Raw genomic sequence first — 22,578 nt, forward strand, 5'->3', positions numbered from 1 at the left:
TAAGTGGTTCCTCTCAGTAGTGAGGAGGGTATTTAATGTGAGAAGATGTCATCCATATGAAATTGTACTGGTGATAGATCCCAGTGTACCAGAGGTAACAGTAACTCTGAACAATCTTTGGGGAACAGATTGGGGAATTATAGGAAACACCATAATGCAATATCCAAAATAAAGACAAGATTTACAGAATAATAAATAAATGGTGTAGCAGACAAAGTTGGAGAGGTAGTCAGGAGGTTGGCCATGAACACCTCGGCAGACTGTATTACCAATTTGTTTTCTATTGCCACCTGCAATTTAGTATGTAAACAAAACACCCATTCACTGTTTCAGCATCTCACTGAGTCACTATTGGATGTAATCACCTCCAAATGGAAATATTTCCTCCAGGAGAGATGGGGAGACACATAACAAAACATTCTATGTCTTGGAAAGTAAGAAATTTTCATTCTTGGACCATTAAGCTCCCTGCAAGCTGCACTGAGAGCTCTAGTATTGCAGCTTTCATGAGTCAGACCTGTATTGGAATGGGCTATTGGCTGAGACCAGAGCTTAGATTGGAGGCATTCCCACTCCTATAAGAAATTTCTTACCCATATTCCTGTTAGTAACCTAAACAAAAAAAATTGTTGTTTTACAATTTGAACTTCAGTGTAAGCATTGGTTTGCCATAGTGGGTTCCGGTTCTAGAAGCCACTGCACAAGGTTTATTAAAGTTATTATTATTGATATTAATATTGTTGTTGTTATTTTACTTATTTCTATATGTACATAGACCACATCTTTGGAGTCCCCAGGAAAATTTTGAAAGAGACTTTGAACTTCTGTTCTGGTATGAGACCAAAACAGGAATAATATACCCAGCAACTTAATGGGAGACCAACTCAGGAAAAAAATTCCTTGCCCATTAACGGTTCTATTTACCATTAAGACAGTTAAAAATAAGTTCCTGTTTATCTTGTGTAACGTTCTTGCAAGTTAAGGTTTTTATTTGTAATTAAGAATAACTTTCTGTTTGTTGCAACCTCATTCATACGATGCATGTCCTTCATCTTTCTTCCCTTTCATTGGATCTTTCTATCAACGCATAACAGATAATTTTCTTGTCCTTTTGAAAACATTATCTCTCCTATAAAAGAGACTTCAGACTGGGCAGTGGTGGTTGCATGCCTTTAATCCCAGCACTCCAAAGGCAGAGGCAGGCAGATTTCTGAGTTTGAGGCCAGTCTGGTCTACAGAGTGACTTCCAGGATAGCCAGGGTTATACAGAGAAACACTGTCTTGAAAAAAGAGGTGGGGGGCTGCAGGAGACCAGCAAAGGCTGCTCTCTCAAATCCCAATTTCAGGTGAGACAGCTATCTGGATAGTTCCGATACAGCCCCAAATACAGACTGCTTTAATGGGACCATCATGGATTTGCTCTTTCTCCTCAAGATTATCAGGTTTAACACTGGGTCTTACAACACCAAAGTCAATGATTGACTATCTTGTCCTACAAAGGAATCTCTTGAGAATGACTTAAATCAAAGCCATCCAGGTTGCTGGCAGAACTTTGTTTCTTTAGCCTGTAGGACAGAGCTTATTGAGCGTGACCTGGGAGAAGCTCTTTGTGTTCAGGAGACTCTCTAGTCTTTGCGTTTAGTCATTGTTATCTCAGAGCCATAAATGACTTACCAAGTCCTTCTGAGACTTGTAATCTCTCGGATTTCTTCAGCTGCATCTCCCTACTTCCAATGGGAGAAAGGTATCTGCTTTTGACTCCTGTGATTAGGTGGGATCAACGCAGATAATGCAGAATAATCTTTCTATTTTAAAATCTATAATTTTAATTTCACCTGTGAAATCCCCTTGTAATGCCACCACAGGTCCCTGGGATTATGTTACAGACACATTGGAGAGCTATTATTTTGCTTACCTCAAACTTGATTCAAGGTGAAACAGATCACTTAAAAAGCTAGGTGACACAATCTCATTCATATCTAAACATAGAAGATCATTACTCCTTTACTGTCAATTAAATTAACTTGATGAATGGTTTATCTAGACTTGCAGCTACCATACCAGAACTGTGTGGTGATGCCTTTTTTTTTTTTTTTTTTTTTTTTGTTATCTAGGACTGTTCCTGATCTACAGAGTGATGGGCAGGGTCAGATGTCATGGAGTCTTCTTGTCTAAAGAAGGCCCAATGAAACTTGACAGTAATTAATAATGAATCCAACCTTTATTGGCATTCTCATACCTCTTTAAAAAAATTAAAAATTCATTTCTTATACTTTTTAAAATTTGTCATTCCATTCATTTATATCTCAAATGATATCCCACTTCCCAATTACACCCTCCACCACACATGGAAAGAGAGATAAATAAAACCTGATTAGTTTATATAATGTTACTAGATGTATGTTTTCAGGGCTGACCATTTGGTATTAGAAAAGCTATTGGTATGCTGTTCAATGGGAAAGACGATTTCCCCTTCTCTTAGGGGGATAAGATAAATCTCTTATCCCTTAAAGATAAAGCTTTCTTTAGTTGCCAATAGGTTTTTGTCTAGGGTTAAAGTCTCACGATCTAATAGTGTTTAGTCTTATGTACTATTGAAGCTGTTAATAAACCTATTATCTAAACACTATGTTTATCATAAATATCATTTAAAATTTTTAACATTGATTAATTTTTAAAAGATTGTGTTGGTCATGCCCTATGTTGATAATCAAATGAAGATTTAATAAGTGATTTTATTTCATATCCATTGATGTGTATTAGAGAATATTAAAATATCATGTCATTAAAATATATTTCTGCATTTGTATATAAAATAATCCTAACCTCACAAATCTCAGAAAAAATATAAAATATTTTATTAGAGTAATGTCATTCAAATTTTGTTGCACAGGGTAAAATTGAAACTCCATACTGTGTACCATTCTACATATATTCTATACTAGTTTGTCACTCACTTTGGTTTTCTGCTATTGAAAGCAAGAGGTGAAAATGGAAGTAATTTCACTTATGAAGGGATTTGTCACATTACTTCAAAAAGACATCCTAAGTCTTGTCAGTTGACAATTATATCTGTGAATCTTTTACCAGAGGACTTTGTTTAACCAAGCAGGCATGTTACAAATTAGGAACATGGGATTTTATTATTCTTATTTTTTAGAATACCTTTGCTAAAAAATTTCTCCCTCATTTGATAGAGTCCTTTTGTTGAGCTTTGTTGTGGGAGATGGAGAGACCCAAACCCTACATCTGACAGAAGGCTAATATCCAATATATGCAAAGAATTCAAGAAGGTAGACTTCAGAGAGCCAAATAACCCTATTAAAAATGGGGTACAGAGCTAAGCAAAGAATTTTCACCTGAAGAATTTCAAATGGCTGAGATGAACCTTAAGAAATGTTCAACATTTTCTGGCTATTATAAATAAGGCTGCTATAAGCATAGTGGAGCATGTGTTCTTATTGCATGCTGGGAAATCCTCTGGGTATATGCCCAGGAGAGGTATAGCAGGGTCCTCCGGAAGTGTCATGCCCAGTTTTCTGAGGAACTGCCAGACTGATTTGCAGAGTGATTGTACCATCTTACAATCCCAGCAGCAGTGGAGGAGTGTTCCTCTTTCTCCACATCCTCGCCAACACCTGCTGCCTCCTGAGTTTTTAACCTTAGCCATTCTTACTGGTGTTAGGTGAAATCTCAGGGTTGTTTTGATTTGCATTTCCCTAATGACTAATGATGCTGAACATTTCTTTCTTTTTTTAAATATTTTTATTTTCTGTATTCTTTGTTTACATTCCAAATGATTTCCCCTTTCCCGGATCTCCCCTCCCCATATGTCCCATAAACCTTCTTCTCTCCATCCATTCTCCAATCACCTCCCTCCTTTATTTCTCTGTCCTTATATTCCCCTCCAATGCTAGATCAATCCTTTCCAGGATCAGGACCTTCTCCATACTTCTTCATGGGAGTTATTTGTTATGCGATTTGTGCCTTGGGTATTCAGGGCTTCTGGGCTAATTAATATCCATTTGTCAGAGAATACATTCCATGTGTATTCTTTTGTGACTGGGTTACCTCACTTAGGATGATATTTTCCAGATCAAACCATTTGCCTAAAAATTTTGTGAATTCATTGTTTCTAATTGTTGAGTAGTATTCCATTGTGTAAATTTACCACATTTTCTGTATCCATTCCTCCTTTGAGGGACATCTGGGTTCTTTCCAGCTTCTGGCTATTATAAATAAGGCTGCTATGAACATAATGGAGCATGTGTCTTTTTTTTTTTTTGAAAATATTGAAGTTTATTTTTGAAAAATCTCAGATACAATAGTAGGCATACAAATACTTTTAGGATTTCATTGATAAAAAAGTAGTAACATTTTCTGATAAAAGTGAATATTTTCTTTTTTTCTTTTTTTTTGAATCTTTTTTTTATTCGATATATTTTTTATTTACATTTCAAATGATTTCCCCACTCCCAAAGAGTCCCGTAAGCCCCCTTCTCTCCCCCTGTCCTCCCACCCACTCCTTCCCACTTCCCCGTTCTGGTTTTGCTGAATACTGCTTCATTGAGTCTTTCCAGAACAAGGGGCCACTCTTCCTTTCTTCTTGTACCTCATTTGATGTGTGGATTATGTTTTGGGTAAGCTAGGTTTCTAGGTTAATATCCACTTATTAGTGAGTGCATACCATGATTCACCTTTTGAGTCTGGGTTACCTCACTTAGTATGATGTTCTCTAGCTCCATCCATTTACCTAAGAATTTCATGAATTCGTTGTTTCTAATGGCTGAATAGTACTCCATTGTGTAGATATACCACATTTTTTGCATCCACTCTTCTGTTGAGGGATACCTGGGTTCTTTCCAACACCTGGCAATTATAAATAGGGCTGCTATGAACATAGTAGAGCATGTATCCTTATTACATGGTGGGGAATCCTCTGGGTATATGCCCAGGAGTGGTATAGCAGGATCTTCTGGAAGTGAAGTGCCCAGTTTTCGGAGGAACCGCCAGACTGATTTCCAGAGTGGTTGTACCAATTTGCAACCCCACCAGCAGTGGAGGAGTGTTCCTCTTTCTCCACACCCTCTCCAACACCTGCTATCTCCTGAATTTTTAATCTTAGCCATTCTGACTGGTGTAAGGTGAAATCTCAGGGTTGTTTTGATTTGCATTTCCTTAATGACTAATGATGTTGAGCATTTTTTAAGATGCTTCTCCGCCATCCGAAGTTCTTCAGGTGAGAATTCTTTGTTTAACTCTGTACCCCATTTTTTAATAGGGTTGTTTGGTTTTCTGGAATCTGACTTCTTGAGTTCTTTATATATATTGGATATTAGCCCTCTATCTGATGTAGGATTGGTGAAGATCTTTTCCCAATTTGTTGGTTGCCGATTTGTCCTCTTGATGGTGTCCTTTGCCTTACAGAAACTTTGTAATTTTATGAGGTCCCATTTGTCAATTCTTGCTCTTAGAGCATACGCTATTGGTGTTCTGTTCAGAAACTTTCTCCCTGTACCGATGTCCTCAAGGGTCTTCCCCAGTTTCTTTTCTATTAGCTTCAGAGTGTCTGGCTTTATGTGGAGGTCCTTGATCCATTTGGATTTGAGCTTAGTACAAGGAGACAAGGATGGATCAATTCGCATTTTTCTGCATGCTGACCTCCAGTTGAACCAGCACCATTTGTTGAAAAGGCTATCTTTTTTTCCATTGGATGTTTTCAGCCTCTTTGTCGAGGATCAAGTGGCCATAGATGTGTGGGTTCATTTCTGGATCTTCAGTCCTGTTCCATTGATCCTCCTGCCTGTCACTGTACCAATACCATGCAGTTTTTAACACTATTGCTCTGTAGTATTGGAGCATGTGTCTTTATTGCATCTTAAGGTGCTTCTCAGCCATCCGATTTCTTCAGGTGAAAATTCTTTGTTTAGTTCTGTACCCCATTTTTAAATAGGGTTATTTGGTTCTCTGGGGTCTAACTTCTAGAGTTCTTTGTATATATTGGATATTAGCCCTCTATTTGATGTAAGATTGGTGAAGATCTTTTTCTAATTTGTTGGTTGCCATTTTGTCCTTTTGATGGTGTCCTTTGCCTTACAGAAACTTTGTAATTTTATGAGATCCCATTTGTCAATTCTTGATCTTAGAGCATAAGCTATTAGTGTTCTGTTCAGGAACGTTTCCCCTGTGCCCATGTCCTCAAGGGTCTTCCCCAGTTTCTTTTCTATTAGTTTCAGTGTATTTGGTTTTATGTGGAGGTCCTTGGCCAGAAGCTGGAAAGAACCCAGATGTTCCTCAATGAAGAAATGGGTACAGAAACTGTGTTATATTTATACAATGGAATACTACTCAGCAATTAAAAACAATGAATTCATGAAATTTTTAGGCAAATGGTTGGAACATGAAAATATCATCCTAAGTGAGGTAACCCAATCACAAAAGAATGCACATGGAATGCCATCACTGATAAGTGGATAATAATTAGCCCAGAAGCTCTGAATACTCAAGACACAATTAGCATATCAAATGATTCCCGTGAAGAAGGAAGGAGAGGGCCCTCATCCTGGAAAGGCTTGATCCAGCATAGTAGGGGAGTACCAGGACAGAGAAATGGGAGGGGGTGATTGGGGAATGGATAGAGAGAAGAGGGCTTATGGGACATATGGGAAGGGGGGAACTTGGAAAATGGAAAACATTTGGAATGTAAACAAAGAATATAGAAAATAAAAAAGAAATATTAAAAAAAGAAATGTTCAACATCATTAGTCATTAGGGAAATGCAATTCAAAACAACCCTGAGATTTCACCTCATACCAGTCAGAATGGCTAAGATTAAAAACTCAGGAAATAGCAGGTGTTGGCAAGGATGTTGATTGACAATATTAAGGAAATGAAAGAAAATACCTTTATTGTTCATCATCAGTGGTAATTGTTGATCTGGTTCCCGGTAGTGATGAGTCTGGGTTATTGTATTGGTTGGGACACTAGAGGGTCTAAATCCATAGATTGCAAGACAGAGATATGAATGATAGAGTTATAGATACACAGATGATGAAAACAATTTTTTCTTGTTTGCATGTAGAAGATGAGAGATACCATGACAGACTATCCAGAAGGTAGAAATGCTGAATAACCAATGTAGTACAATCCAACTGCAAACCTCTCAAAATAAGGAAGTCAACTGCAGAATTCTTCATCTGAGGTCCTAAATCTAAGAACTTAGCTTAATTCCTGGAGTACAAAAGCCAGCAAAAAGGCCAGCCTGGAATTCTGATGGTCAGGAATGGACTTGTGAGTCCCTGACCCAGAAGCGACCAGTTGGCCTCTCTTTTGCTCTTGTTATATCCAGGTGAGCTGCTGATTGAACAGTGTATTCCTTCGTGAAGGCCAAATTCCTTACTTGGATTACCTTGCAGGATCCAAGCTATAGCTGCTTTGAGCATAACTTTGTCTAAAGCTTGGGTTTCAAATTTAACTCTACTCATAGAGGCTATCTATCATTTAGCCGAACTTATTAGACAAAACTGCCAAAATTCATTTATTTTCCAAACAAACTTAAGGAACTTTCATTTTACATCAAAATTAAGATAGTATTTTAAAGTCCTTTATAAAAGCAAAATATTAATTTTAAAACAAATACAATGATATTGACTATTAACTGTAATTAAGACTAATGCTCAATAAACATAGTTTATCTATTTATAACTTTTTAAAAGATAAACTTGTATGTCACTTATTAAAAAGTAAATAATAATGCTTCATAAGTATAATAGAAAATTATGTAAGAATTGACAAGTTTGAAAAGCACTGTAAGTTTGGGTAATGTGAATGTTTATTTATTTGACTCAGGTTAACTTCTTGAAATGAAATATAATTGAGGTATAAAACTACAAATGAAAATATTTTAAGCACAATTCTAGCCAACTTTGATTACAAAGTCAGTGAACATATTTTGCTCTTTGTTACAAATTGGCATATTTATATTGAATATCATATTGAACATTTTATAAGAGAAAATGGAATACTTAGTTTATTTGGAATATATAGGTATAATATAATTTCATGAAATAAATTTTTTCCTAAAGTGTAAGTGATATGTAGCAAACATGAGTAAAATGATGATAAGGCTTTATCAGTTGTATTGAGAATATATATAGACTATATAGAATATTTTCACATATTTTACAGTCTTATAAAACATCTTAGTTACAATGAAAATGCTAAGCCTTAATAATATCTATCACGCTGGCTTTTGGAAGACACTTTTTTCTTTTCAGTTAATGACAAGTCCTATTGTAAGTGTTTAGAGGGTTGAAAAGAATCACGTTCTTTTGGATAGATCTAGTTTTTATAGTCCTGATATTCTACAAACTTTGGCAGGTAGCTTTTCAAAGAGAAATAATATAAGAATTACTTTTGAAAATGGTGTGAGAGTGCTTGGAAAAAGAAAAAAACTAAAAAATTGTAAAATTTGAAAAGCCAACAAAAGCCCAACAAAAATTATTGATGTGCTATAATATTCTCTTCGATGAAATGACTACATTCCACACTTCTGTACTGATGATTTAATTGTTGTCCATAAACTTTTTGATGTCTTCTTAATACAATAAAAAATTGAAATATATTGTTTTTTTAAATACAGATACAATACATTTCTTAGCAGTTTTAACAAATTGTGATGTTCAAGCAGCTTACTTCTGTAAGTTTTATCAAAACAGAATTAGTCTTGGTAGACAGCTCACTGGCTAAAGTGTTTTCTAACCAGATATAAGAAGCTGATTTCAGATTCCATGTAAAGCTGGCTCTGATACTTCATGTGTCATAATTAGCTGCAACTGTTACTTTGTAAGAAACCTAGAGTCTCGTAGGAAATGGGAATATCAAATGAAGAATTGCCCAGATCAGACTTATCTATGGCCATGCCTGTGAAACATTTTGTTAATTGCTAATTGTTGGAGAAGGGTCCAGCCCACTGTGGGTGTTGTCGTGCCTAGACAGATAGGAATGAACTGTATAAGCAGGGTGCCTGAGCAAACCAGAGGGAGCAAACCAATACACAAGGGCCTTCTGTGGTTTCTGCTTTAATTGCTTTACTTGAGTTTCTGCATTTGCCTGCTTTAATAATGGATTGTAACATGTGGTCTAAATGAACTGCTTCTTCCCCTTTGCTTCTGATTACTTGACCTGAACCAACAGGAATAAGGATCCAGAATGCTGAAGTATCAAGTGGAAGGACTGGAGATAAGGAGTCAAAAAGATAATAAATAAATGACAAAAGCAATATCTTAGACCAGAAGAATGAATTGATGACGTATTCCCAGAAAATTTATTAAGAAGTAGTGCATGTAGGCATTTTACTACTTTGTGTGTTGTTCTTTCTTCTTCCCTTCTCCACAGACTTTTTACCATTTCAACTCCCTGACCCTAGATAAGAGAGACAAAAGCAAAAAGTGGAAAGTGACTACTTTCTTCTGGTTAGGGTTGTCAAGTTCCTTGGGGGAAAGTTTGAACTTCACTGTCAGGATATCTAATATTTTTCTTCTTTCTTGTTGGTGCATGACTACTTAATAAACCACAGCTACCAATAAGCACCACCAACCAAATTGTCCAACTATGTTAATTCTTTGCTAGCACCTTTTCATTGCTTGCGAGGATTCCATCCTAATGAAACATTCTTGATTTTTAAGTGAAAATCAGACATACATATACATGCACAGATAGACACAGAAGAAGGTAGAAGAACACTAAGTTTGGCCAAGTAATTTTGTCTTTCATTCCATTCTATTTCCTCCCTCACACTCTCCCTCCTTTCCTCCATCCCTCTTCCCTCCCTTCCTTACTCTCTTCTTCTGTTCATCCCTACCTTCTTTTTTCCTTCCTCCTTCCCTTCCTCCCTTCCTCCCTCTCTTCCTACCTTGCTTCCTTACCTACTTGCCTTGTAGACTTCTTGACTTCCTCCTTCCCTTTCTTTCCCGTATTCCTCTTAGACATAGTATTGAAGAAGTACTTCTCAAGATGGCCAGTAGAAAACTTTGAAAATATAGAGGTCGGAGAATCATAAACAAAAATTAAGAAATTGGCTATGTAATAGTTTTCATTAAGAAAAAGACCTCTGATAGTATTTTATTCCTAGAAGGGGTCATGAATTAGAGAACAAGTTGAGAGAAACCCTGGAGAGATTAGAAAGAAGTAAAAATTATATAAACAACAATTTTTATATGAAATTCTCAAAAATAATAAAACAACATAAAACAGTATAGGCAAAATACGTAGTATTAGTCAGTCATAAAAGTAAAGAAATCCCATTTATATAAGACAACTAAAAAATACATTGTTTGTGTGACAGATTATGCTGTAAACATTTTTAAGTTTGTTGCAGCTCTTCAAAGCAACTATTCTACCAGATAATCCTGGGACAGTAACTATAGATATGAGTCAGAGAAAAGGGTGCTCATGAGACATAAATCTTATTTAAGAGGAAGTTGGATTTGACCCCTGACACTAGCTGCTGACTGATGGTAGCTTAGATTTCTAACAAGTTAATGATAAGTTTTGTCACAGACCATCATATTGGAGTTCTTCTGGGAGAGTAACAGAAGAACATATTAAACGGAAATCACTGTGTACTTTGGTGACTTTCAAAAAGCTTTGCACCAGGATCTAAGTTAACCTTGTAGGAATGTGTTTAAACAGAACATGACAAAGTTTATAGATGTGGCATAAAGTTTCATGTCAGACAGAATGTCAGTAGCATTCAGTCAGCACCTGTGTTAAAATCAGATTTGGACATTGTTAATATGCTTCAGCCCTTGCATGGTTCATACTGCCTGCCTCCTAGGACTCACACTTGATATCAAGTCACAGGTATAGGTCATTTGTGAGGAAGTCTTGGAGGATTCCTTATCTACCAACTGGAGTTATGTTTATCGTAACGAAATAACCACACTGACTAGAAAAGGATAATGACTCCATAAAAAAGCCTGCTGTGTTTTGGAAACTCACATAGGTAGCTGAAAGAAGAGAGAGAAGATGCTGGTAGACTCATCTCACCAGCACCATGATGAAAAGAACTGTAATCCAGCAGGGTTTTCAACTTTGATTGAAATTGTGCCAGATGTCCCAGTGTGATTGGGCTTGGAAAAAAACCATCTGTATTCCAATGAGCCAACTGGCAGACTATTCAAATCAGAGTTTAATCCAACTTCAAACCAAAGAATGAATGGCAAACAGCCTCACATGCTTGAGATGGTGGCCAGAGGTGCTCTATATCCTTGGCACAGGACAGATGTCAATTCAGCCTTAGTGTCTTCTTCATCCCAAATGTGAGTCAGGAATTCATAGTCACACATTACAATACTTCTTGTCCTCTTTTTCTAAAAAAAGTATTTATTTTATTGAATATTGTCTTCATTTACATTGCCAATGGTAAAACCTTGCCCAATATCCCCTCCCCTAAGACCCCCAACCCCTCCCCTTCCTCCTTCCCCCTGCCTTCATGTATATGCCTCTCCACCCAACACATTTCCTCCTCCATCCCCCTCGGTTTCCCTTTGTTCAGACCTCTGTTGAGGCTTTACCTGACCAAGGACCATTCCTCCCACTGATGCCCAACAAGGCCTTCCTCTGTCACATTTTTTGGCTGTAACCATGTGTGACCCTTGGTTGATGGTTCAGTCCCTGGGAGTCTTGGGGCATCTGGGTGGCTGAAATCATTGTTCTTCCCATGGGGCTGTAGATCCCTTCATATCCTCTGGACCATATTCCAGCTCCTCCATTGGGGACTCCATGCCCAGTCCAATAGTTGGTTGTTAGCATCTGCCTCTGTATTTGTAAGGCAATCCCACTAAAATTGAGGACCAGACAAGGCTTCCCATTCTCTCTCTACCTATTCAGTATAGTACTTGAAGTCGTAAACAGAGAAATCAGGCAACAAAAGGAGGTCAAAGGTATACAAATTGGAAAGGAAGAAGTCAAAATATCACTATTTGCAGATGATAAGATAGTATACTTAAGCGACCTTAAGACTTCCACCAGAGAACTCCTAAAGCTGATAAACAACTTCAGCAAAGTGGCTGGATATAAAATTAACTCAAGCAAATCCATAGCCTTACTCTACTCAAAGAATAAGCAAGAGGGGAAAGAAATTTAGGGAAATGACACCCTTCACAATAGTCCCAAATAATATGTCATACCTAGGTATGAAAGATCTATATGACAAGAACTTTAAGTCTCTGAAGAAAGAAATCGAGGAAAGTCTCAGAAGGTGGAAAGATCTCCCATGTTCATGGATTGGTAGAATCAACATAGTAAAAGTGGCCATCTTGCCGAAAGCAATCTACAGATTCAATGCAATACCCTTCAAAATCCCAAAGCAATTCTTCATAGATATAGAAAGAACAATTGTCAAATTCATCTGGAATAACAAAGAACCCAGGATAGCAAAAACCATTCTCCACAACAAAAGATTTTCTGGGGGAATCACCATCCCTGACCTCAAGCTCTACTACAGAGCAGTAGTGATAAAAACTGTTTGGTATCGTTATGCAGACAGGCAGGAAGATCAACGGAATAGAATTGAAGACCCAAAATGAACCCACACAGGAACAGTCACTTGATATTTGACAAAGGAGCAAAAAACACCCAGTGGGAAAAAAAGACAGCATTTTTAACAAATGTTGCTGGATCAACTGGAGATCTGCATGCAGAAAAATGCAAATCAACCAATTCTTATCTCCTTGTACAAAGCTCAAGTCCAAGTGGATCAAGGATCTACACATAAAACCAGACATACTGAAGCTTATAGAGGAGAAAGTGGGGACGAATCTTGAACATGTGGGCACAGGGGAAAAGTTCCTGAACAGAACACCAATGGCTTATGCTCTATGAACAAGAATTGACAAATGGGACCTCATAAAACTACAAAGCTTCTGTAAAGTAAAAGATACAGTCAATAGTACAAAACAGCAACCAACAAATTGGGAAAAGATCTTTACCAACTCTATGTCTGACAGAGGGCTAATATCCAATGTATACAAAGAACTCAAGAAGTTAGTCTCCAGAGAGTCAAATAACCCTATTTTAAAAAGAGATTTTTTTTTTTTACTGAGCTACACAGGGAATTCTCAACTAAGGAAACTCAAATGGCTCTAAGGCACCTAAAGAAATGTTCAGCATCCTTACTTATCAGGGAAATGCAAATCAAAACACTGAGATTCCATCTTATACCAGTCAGAATGGCTAAGATGAAAAACTCAGGGGACAGCAGTTGCTGGAGAGGATGTGGGAAAAAGGAACACTTCTCCATTGCTGGTACAAAAGCAAGCTGGTAAAACCATTCTGGAAATCAGTTTGGTGATTCCTCAGAAAATTAGACATAGTAATACCCGTGGACCCAGCTATACCACTCCTGGGCATATACCCAGAAGATGCTTCTACATGTAATAAGGACACATGCTCCACTATGTTCATAGCTGCCTTATTTATAATAGCCAGAAGATGGAAGATCCCAAATATCCCTCAACAGAGGAATGGACACAGAAACTATTGTATAATACACAATGGAGTGCTATTCAGCTGTTAAAAACTTCCTGTCCTCTTTTGAGGTCTTTCGGGGCCTGAAAGGAATGACTTAAACTTTCCAAGATGCTTGCCCTCATGAGTATTTTGGTAAGGCTTTGGGATCTGAAACTAGATATACGATCATTTGAATTAACAAGAATAATAATGAAACAATATGTATTATATTCTTATGGAATAAAATAATCAGTTCATAAAATTCAAATAAACATTATTAAATTCTCCTTACAGTAAAGAATGTGCAGATATATGCTTGTCATTCGCTTTCACTTTTTCAGGTTGTCTTATTACATTTTCACATGTGCGTGGATTTGTGTGCCTGTGTGTATGTATGCACTTATGGGGAAAGTCATATATACTGGTGCTTGTACATGTAGAGGCCAAAGATTGATACTAATAATCATTCTCTATTGTTCTATTGCTATTCTACCTTCTTCATTGAGGCCGGATCTCTAAATAAAACCCAAAGCCCACTGATATGGTTAGTCTAGTTAGCAACTTGTTCTGAGGGTCCCATTGTTGTCTTCTAATGTTGTCTACCACAGCCAGCCTACCACACCCTCTTGGCAGTTATATGGGTTTCTAGGAATCCATACTCTAATCATCAGACTTAAAACAGTAAACATTTTAACTATAGATCCACCTCAAAAGCCCTATGCCTGATTTTTAGAAACTGAATCTTGGACTGGTGAGATGGCCCAGTGGTCAGAACATTAGCAAATCCTCCAGAAGATCTGGGTTCAATGCACAGCACCCACACAGTGGATAACAATAGGCTACAGCTCCAGTTTCTAGGGATCTGATACCCTCTTCTGGCCTCTGTGGGTACTCCATGCACGTGGTATACAAACATAAATTCTAGCAAACACCCATACATTAAAAAAATAATAAAAAGTCAGTGAAAAAATCCTAAATGTATTTAGCCAGTTAGAATCTATGTTCTCTAATTCCAAAATATTAATCATTGTAAAATCAAATCTGGAAGCATCATATAGATCTGGCAACTTACTAACATGTATTGAACAATTGTTCCATGTCAATTATTAGTTTTGTATGTCAGCTTTCCATTCCTAAAAAATATCAGAGAAAATCAGCATGTAAAGAGCAAAAAGATTATTTTACATAATGGATCATGGCCTGGTTCATCTTAATTGACACAGCCCAATTTCTTCTTCTGAGAAGAAAAATCCTCAATGGAATTGCCTAGATCAGGTTGGCATATTGGTGGAGAATAGGGAATACGCATAGTCCCCTGTGGGTAGCACTATTCCCAGAGAAGTTTGTCCAGCGCAACATAACAAAGCCAGATAAACATGAGCTAGTAAGCAGCCAGAGAGCAAGCCTGCAAAATGCATCTTTACACCATGATTTCTGCTTCAAGTTCCTGTCCTGAATTCCCCCACTGGTGGATTGGGACCTGGAGGTAAAGGTCAAACAAGTCTTTTCCTTCCGCAAGTTGCCTCAAGTCATTAATTTATCATAGTTAAAGAAGACTAGAGCAATCTGTAAGGCCTTTGTCTTGGGGTCTGTGAAAAGGCAGGGATGCATGATAAAGCTGCCTGCCAGAGGACAAGAGAACAAAAGAGAGGCTAAAACTAGGCTGTGGTCCACAGTGCAACCTAGAACATGTCTCCAATGACCTGAAGGCCTCCCCATAGGTTCCATTACCTCCCCAGAACACTGCAGAGCTTACCTTAGTATAAGAACTTCTGAAGGACATCAACTTACCCAACTGTACCACAGTGGTAACAATCTTGATGCTTCTATCATCTTTATTCATGGCTACTTTGCCATAATCATTTTAAAGATAAAGTAGAGAATTATATAATATAATACATAACCTTCTATATCATTGTTCACAGAGCTGGACACTGAAGAGCTTAGGTTTAAATCCTGAAAATTTAGCTACATAAAATTCAGGACCAAAACCATTTACTTGCTCTTAAAAGGCTTGAATTAGATAACATAAGTTGCTTCCACCATGTGTTTGAAATGTGTTTTACTTGACAAGGTTGGGAAGCAAAGTTATGCACCTAATCACAATCGATACTCAGAAAAACCATCCCTGGGGGCAAAGAAAAGCTTTGTGCACAGCCTGCCCATAAACTGCTCGATGCCTGCGGCAGCCTCTGTCCTCTCCCAGCATTTCACAAGATAAGGCTTTTGTACTTTGAATTTTTATGCACATATAAGAACTTTCAATGACCTATGCTGGATTGGTTTTTGTTAGCTTGACACAAGCTAGAGTCATTTGGGAAAAAAGAATCAAACTGAGAAAACGCCTCCAGCACACTGTCCGGTAGGCAAGTTTATAGAAGCATATTTTTTGATTAATGATTTTGAGATAAGGCTCAGATGACCACCTTGTCAGGTGGTCCTGGATTGTTCAAAAGATTAAGTTGTACAAGCTTTGGTGAGCACACCAGTAAACAGGAGTCTTCAATGGCCTTTTCTTGAGTTATTGCACTCAGGTTTCGGCCCTGAGTTTTCCTTTTGGCAGACTATAAACTGTAAGCAGAAATAAACCTTTTGCTTCTCTAGTTGTTTTTGGTCATCATCATTTTCAACTATCAGAGCAAGAGAAAGCTAAGTTAGACATGGACATGTACATTTTTATGACTTGACTCATTTTCCTTTCTTCCGTACTGAAATATGAAATATGAAATAGAGTTAAGTATAAACCAGTTTGAATGCTGACCTTCAAAACAAGATACAGTGCTTGAATTTGGTAGAGTTGCACAAGGAAAAGGCAGACAATAGTGTGTGTGTGTGTGTGTGTGTGTGTGTGTGTGTTTGTATGTGTGTGTGTGTGTGTGTGTGTGTGAGAGAGAGAGAGAGAGAGAGAGAGAGAGAGAGAGAGAGAGAGACAGAGACAGTGAGAGTAGAGACAGAGAGAAGCAGTGAGGGGGGAGAAAGGGGAAGGGAGAGGGAGGGATGGAGAAGGAAAGAGAATTTGAACATTTTGAGTGTTTTACAGATGAGAAGTAGATTCTCTGGACTTGGACTACTGAAAGTAATTAATTGAAAAGTCCTCTTTTCAAACAAATCATCCACTATTCCCTCCAGTTATAGATGAAGAGTTTTTTGAAAATCCTAAATAAGGCATTTATGAGCACCCCACTATTCCAGATGAAAGGATAGAATCTTTTTTGCCTCTTACTGCTTCTGGTGGTTGCATCAAGGCATTTCTGGTTTGTGACTAAATCACTCCAATCCCTGACTTGTCCCCATTTTATCTTGCCTTTCACAATTTATTTTTATAAAGACGCTACTATAGAATTCTTAGCTCACATTAATCTAGCATAATCATATTTCAAGTTACCATCTTACAGCCAGCTGCTAATACCCTTATTCTGAATATAGTGTCATTCTGAGCTTCTGGGAATTGGGTCTTTACCATATATTCTGAGATTCAATGGAATCAACTGCCAAAAGAGCTACCGTCTAAAGTGTTTGTATCTTTAGTGAAATGACGTTAGATATGTTTGTGTGAATATGTATTCGTGGTCTGAATCTATTTGTATATGCCCAGCTTGTTTCTGGAAGCTTTTTGAAAAGATCATGGGCTAAAGGGTTGTTCTGAAACCCATCACTCTTGAGAACTGACAGAAGACGTGGAGCCTTTTGGCAGGAAGTTATGAGGCATGTTTTATAAGGGTATATTATGATATCACCACCTTTCTTTTTGTCTTTGCCACCTAGATACCATAAACTGTGCATCTTTGGTCTACCACATACTGTCCATCATCACAGTACTCAGGCTTCGAAGAACAGATGAGCTGAACCTGGACCGAGGCCTCCAAAACTGAGTTGAAAGAGACTTTTCTTCTGCTGTGACTCATATAGTCACATGATGCATGTAGTCATTGATTGAGAGCTGAGAGAGTATCATTATACTTTTTGAATAACTTTAAAAGTTGATAATCTAAGCAGGCATAGAGGTTCATAATACAGTTGTGTCTCTCAGGAGCCTGACATAGAATAATTGCCGTGAGTTCAAGGCCATCCTGGGCTACCTAGTGAATTCCAGCCTAAGCATTGTGTGAGACACTTTCTGGAGAAAGAAAGAGAAAGATAAAGTTGGCCATCCAATATTAGTTCCCCTTGATTTTAGTTAGTTTTATTTTATGTCTGTGTTCGTATCATGAGGCCAGAGTGGAGTTATAGGTATCTATCAGACACCATGTGGTCACTGGGAATTGAATGCTGGTCCTCTGCCAGAGATGCAAGTATTCTTAACAGCTAAGCAAAGCTCTGCAGGACACTCAAATTATGTTTTAAAAGGTGTCAAGAAATCCCAACCTGGAAATAATTAGGGATGAGATCCAACTGTTATATGATGTCATCTTTGGCTTATATATATTTGACATTCAAGTAATTCCCACTTTTGGACATAATGTACAGGAGCTCTTTAACTCATTTTCTGAGGCTCAAGTTATCCTTTATTCCACCAGAAGCACAATATTTAAAGTCAGTCCACACTGAAACTGTCTTCTATATCTTCTTGTAAGCAGAGCATATTGTCATATTATCTTCAGTAAATGCTGTGTGTTGAATGTATCCTGTAATCCTAAATAAATTGTGTGCTGAAGTCTTAATCAGAATATTCATCAATTTTCTTTGGATTTTTGGGTGTCAGTCCTTGGGGAGGTACTCAGTTATGAGTGTAAATTTCTTGTGATGGAGGAATCAGTGCCTCTTGTGACAGTGGCTTAAGCCTGTAGCTCCTGCACTAGGGACGCCGACACTTACAATCATCATAAGTGAAAGGGTAACTTCAGCTACATAATGAGTTGCAAGACAGCTTGGGGTATAAGTTGAGGCCCTATCTAAAAACAAACAAACAAACAAACAAACAAACAAATAAATAAATAAAAACAAAACCAAATAAACTGCAAACAAACAAAAACCATAACATACAAAATCAAAGATCTTCGTTGTATCTACCCAGACCCCAGCTATCTCCTTATTCTTTCACATATAAATACCACAATAAAAATTTAAAAACAGTCATGGCAGGTTGTTACTATGACTCTGAGGTTATCCTGGGCTACATAGTGAGTTCCAGGTAATCCAGGTGACAGTGTCACAGTCTTAAAGAACCAACCAAAAAAAACTACCAATGTTTGGATTTTCAAAGATCATGGCCACACAAGAATAAGAACTCTTCTCAAATACAAAGCAATCAAGAAACAAGGAAAATGCCTGAGTTGGCTGAAGTGAATTTTTTTTATCCTCAACTGAATACTTACTTGATTTAAAGTACTGTGACAATGGTATGAGAAAAAATGGAAAATTTCATCAGTATAAAGGGTAGATAAATAACATCAATGGTTATAAATATAGTGTGGATCAGGATTGCAGGCTTCTTACATGCTCAGTGTAAGCTCATTTTTGTCTTACAGATGCCATTTAAATTTTCTGACCTCTCTCAGCACTCTACCACATTATAAAACGAGAGGCATTTCTGCAGTCATAGTCATAATCACTTTAATAAGATTAGTAACAATATTAGCATTTCTACTATTAGCAATAGTATAAAGCAATACAATGGCAGGGACAATAATCCTATTATATATTAAGTGTGATTATGCAGAAGGTGTTCTGTAATATGTTTGTATCTAGACATTGGCAACTATTTTCTGCTTTTGGTGCAGTCTAAACTTTATGAGAATTCTTCAGTCATCTATTGTTGAAATAAAGGGGTCTTATTGATCCTGCTTAGTAAGTACAGACCTGCAGCCACTTTTCCTGCTATCCTCCTCTGTCTTGTAATGTGGTGCTTAACATGCTGATGTCACATGGTCTATGAAGCAAGTGAGTGCTTGAAGCTCTGAGTGATTGGTTAGGAAAAGCTGAGTGGTACTAAGACTTGTAGTAAGATTGTCCTCTAAATCAAGAGTCATTTCTGGAGATGGGTGTTGGCATTTCTGAATTCAGGATTGTACAGTGATGAGACAGGTAACAGTCAGCTTGCGGGTGTCACTCTGCTAAATTGGGAGAGGTTGGGGTGAGCCTGCAGGTGTTCTTTCCTTCTCACTGTGCCACCCCTTCTCCTCCGGAACACTCTTTACATTCCATTGCTTTTATACATCTCAAATGTATAATTAAAGAGTTCCTGTGGGAATCTCATGGAGCTGGAAAGATGAAGGCGATTTATACACATTACTGACTCACCACTGAAACAAAAGGAAGGATAATGCCCAGTCAAAACCAAATTATTCCTTTAATATGTGAATACATTAAAGACGATATGTTGTAGCCAGACCAGCTTACCATGTAGATGCCTCCTGATAGTTTTGCTAAGTGGTGTTATGCTGAAGTGAATATGTGAATATTTTTTCTTTATGTGCTTGTTCTTAGATTCTGCTACTTTTCTTTTTTATTAATCATTTTATTCATTTACATTTCAAATGATAGCCTGCTTTCTGATTACCCCTTCTCTGATTACCCAACTCTTCATACCATCTTCCCTCTCCCCTGTTTGCCTCTATGAGGGTGCTCCTCTACCAATTCACCCACTCCCACCCCACCCTCCATATGCTGGGACATGCCTCCCTTCCCTCCCTTGATGTCAGATAAGACCATCCTCTGCTCTATGTGTCTGGAGTTCTGGCTCCCTCATGTCAAAAGCCTCTTTGACTGATGGCTTAGTCCCTGGGAGCTCAGGATGGTCCAGTTAGTTGATATTGTTCTTCTTATGGGGTCGCAATTCCCTTCAGTTCCTTTAGTCCTTCCCCTAGCTCTTCGATTGGGGTCCTCAGGCTCAGTCCAGTGGTTGGCTATAAATATCTGTATCTGTATTGGTCAGGTACTGGTAGAATCTCTCAGGGAACATCCAAATCAAGCTCCAGTCAGCAAGTGCTTCTTGGCATCAGCAAGAGTGGGGGTAGGGGAGTTGGTGTCTGCAGACATGATGGATCCCCAGGTCCGGCAGTCCCCAGATGGCCTTTCCTTCAGGCTCCGTTCCATTTTTGTCTCTGTTTTTCCTTTGAACAGGAACATTTCTGGGTTAAAAATGTTGAGATGTGTGTGGAGGACCATCCCTTTCTGGAGGATATGCTTCTCTATTGGTCTCTACGGGTTGGATTGTATCTCCCCTTTTTGGGTATTTTGGCTAAAGTTATGGCCATCGGCTCTGGGAGCCTCTCATTTCCCTGGAGTCTGGGACTTATTAGTGGCTACCCCCAGATCCCCATTCCCCCCTGCTACATGTTTCTATTCAATTTCCTGATCCTCTGTACTTCTCTTCTGTACCTTCCAATACCTGATCCTGCCCCCTTTTCCCCCCACCTCCTCTGTCAGTCCCAGGTCCCTTCCTCTCTCTAACTCTTGTGATTATCTTGTTCCCCTTTCTATGTAGGATTAAACCATGTGCACTTTGTTCTTTCTTCTTGTTAAGCTGCATGTGGTTTGTGGGTTGTATTGTGGACATTCTAAGTTTTTCTGTAGGTTTCTCAGAAAATTGGAAATAGTTTTACCTAAGACCCAGCTATTCCACTATTGGGCATATATGCAAAAGGTGCTCCAACCTATAACAAGGACACATGCTTCGCTATGTTTATGGTAGCCTTATTTATAATAGCCAAAAGCTGGAAACAACCCAGATGTCCCTCAATGGAGGAATGGATACAGAGATTATGGTACATTTACACACTGGAGTACTACTCAGATATTAAAAACAATGACTTCATGAAATTCGCAGGCAAATAGATGGAGCTAGAAAATATCATACTGAGTGAGGTAACCCAGACACAAAAGAACACACATGGTATGTATTCACTGATAAGTAGATTTTAGCTCAAAAGCTCAGACTACCCACGATACAACCCACAAACCATATGTAGCTTAAGAAGAAGGAAGACCAATGTATGCTTATTTTCAAGCCCCACAGAAAACCAAATCCTCACAGTACATTTCAACCCACAATTCTTAAGCTAAAAGTAGAATTATAGTAAGAAGGAAAGACCTTTATATTCAGCATGTTATGAAAATATAAGTTAAAGGTAGGATTATGTAAATTGCCATTATTCTTTCTTAGGTTAGCGGACTTTGATATTTCATGTCTGGAATAGTCTTAAGCTGAAGTACAGAAGTACATTACTCCATTGTGTAAACTAAATAGCTTTATTGAGGAATTCCCAAGCTCACTGATTTCTCACATAGCAGCCTCCTTTAAAACTATATTATTATGACATATGATAAAGTAACCGATCCTTCTCTCCACTTCTTAGTTTTTCATTCCATTTTTACAGACAGCAAACATATGGGCAATTTAATGAATTTAGAGATAAACTTTGCTTCAAAATTATGTTTTCAATTGTTAGTTGCTTTTAGATACAGTTCTGTAACATTTTTTGTAGCTCATGATGGTCTCTGAACGTGTCATCTTCCTCCCCCAGGTTCCTGAGGGCTAGACCTGTTATGAGTTCCACAAAAATCTCAAGCTTGCAGTCATAGCATAATCACTAAAGACCTGGTGCATACTCCTGCAGTCCCTGTTCAGTTCTGGGAGACCATGTGACCTCTGCTTAGTTGATTTCGTGGAAAATATTCTCTTGGTGACTTCTATCCCCACTGACTCTTACAATTTTTTTCCTTCCCCTCTTTAGTAAGGTTCCAGATCTTTAAGACCCAATGCAGACCTCCAATTTAGACTCTGTCTCTGCATAATGTCTGGCTGTGGGTCTTTGTACCTGCTCCCATCTGCTGCTGGAGGAAGATCCTCTGATGACAAATAGAAAAGGCATGAGTCAAAGGGTACAGCAAAATATCATGAGGAATCATTTTATTAAGTTTTTTTTCAAATTTGTGTCTTTATATTAGTGATGCTATATAGCAATATCTTTTAAAGTTTCTTTTTTTAATTTATTTGATATATTTTTATTTACATTTCAAATGATTTCCCCCTTTCTGGGTCCCCACTCCCCGAAAGTCCCATAAGCCCTCTTCCCTCCCCCTATTTCCCCATCCACCCCTTCCCACTTCCCTGTTCTGGAATTC

This window comes from Apodemus sylvaticus, chromosome 6 (genome assembly GCF_947179515.1).
Source record: "Apodemus sylvaticus chromosome 6, mApoSyl1.1, whole genome shotgun sequence".
NCBI classification, from domain to species: Eukaryota; Metazoa; Chordata; class Mammalia; order Rodentia; family Muridae; genus Apodemus; species Apodemus sylvaticus.